This window comes from Phyllostomus hastatus, unplaced genomic scaffold (genome assembly GCF_019186645.2).
Source record: "Phyllostomus hastatus isolate PE091 unplaced genomic scaffold, TTU_PhHast_1.1 phas_scaffold_78, whole genome shotgun sequence".
Taxonomy (NCBI): Eukaryota; Metazoa; Chordata; class Mammalia; order Chiroptera; family Phyllostomidae; genus Phyllostomus; species Phyllostomus hastatus.
Genome location: NW_025334041.1, coordinates 26,681,489 through 26,682,938, shown reverse-complemented (window position 1 = coordinate 26,682,938; position 1,450 = coordinate 26,681,489). Strand labels below are relative to the sequence as shown.

The 1,450-nt window shown below is 43.3% G+C and overlaps 1 pseudogene; it reads left to right on the top strand.

The window, feature by feature from the left end:
- The first annotated feature begins 592 nt into the window (after positions 1-592).
- LOC123812141 lies at positions 593-1,187 on the top strand (annotated as a pseudogene).
- Positions 1,188-1,450: the final 263 nt, after the last annotated feature.

The following is a 1,450-nucleotide window of genomic DNA, read 5'->3' as shown; positions in this document are numbered from 1 at the left end:
CCTGCCTCCATGCTGGGCCCCAAGCTGACTGAGGACAGAGCTCCTTTGTTCAGGACTTCACCCTGTGTATCTCTTCATTTGGCTGCTTAATATCCTTTTTAATAAATTAATGATCGGTATGTTTAGAAACATATGTAATATGTTTCTCTGACTTCTGTGAGCCAGTCTGGCAAATTAATCAAACCTGAACTATTTGTGGGAAGCTCTGAATAACAACCTGAACTTGCAGCTGGCATTCTGAGTTGGAGGAGGTTGTTGGAACCTCCAGTCCATAGCTGGTTGGTCAGAGGCACAGGCTAGTAGAGTCTGAAGTTTGGTGGGTGAGGTGGGGGTGCAGAGGGGACAGTCTTGTAGGACTGAACACTTAACCTGTGGGATATGACGCTATCTCCAGGTAGATAGTGTCAGAATTGAGTTGAATTCTTAGACACCTTGCTGGTGTCCAAGAATTGTTTGCTGGTGTGGGGGAAACACCCTCTTCTAGTTTGGAACTGGGTCTTGGGACCCTTTTCATTCCCCAGCATGGCAAGAATATAGCCTGGAAAAGTGTCGCACTGGTGGTGATTCCAGAAGAAACAAGAGTGGTGTGAACATGGGGAAGCAAAAGAGAACAAGGAAGTGTGCGACCATGAAACAAATGCTTAGCCTCAAAGATCAGAGGCATCAAGAAAAGGATGGATTAAAGCCTGAAAAGAAAGAAAAGAACAATCCCAGTGCACTCAAGGAAACAGAAGTCCCTCAATACTCTTCCTGCTTATTCTTCCAGCATAACACACAGCTGGGCCCAGCTTACCACATTCTGGTTGACACCAACTTAATCAAGTTTCCCATTAAAGCTAAACAGGACTTAGTGCAGTTAGTGGTGGGCTGTCTCTATGCCAAGTGCATCCCTCGTATAACTGACTGTGTAATGGCTGAAACTGAGAAATTGGGGCAGAAGAAACAAGTGGCTTTCAAGACTGCCAAGGAGCCAGGACTTGAACGATTACCAGGCACACAAAGGAACCTATGGGGATGACTGCTTAGTACAGAGAGTAACTCAGCACAAGTGTTACGTCGTGACCGCAGTTGACCAAGACCGTAAACGAAGAATCAGGAAGATCCATGAATTTCCCATTGCGTACATTTCTAACCATAGGCGCAACTCTGAGTGGATGCCACGTGATTATGGAGACCCTCGGTTCTAATACTTAAAAGACAAAGTCCTTGGCTTTCCTTCAACCAACTTTCTCTGTTGTCAGTTTATTAAACCTGCTACAGAATGAGTTATTGCTCCACTCACCCATTTGCTCTGTTATGAGCTGAGTATGCTTAAATACACCCACTTTTTGAAAATTAAAAGAATTTAGTTTGAATATGTATTCACATAAGTCTCTTTTTTCACATATAAAAATATTCTTTTTATTTATTTTTTATTGTTGTTCAAGTACAGCTGTCTCCATTTGCCTGC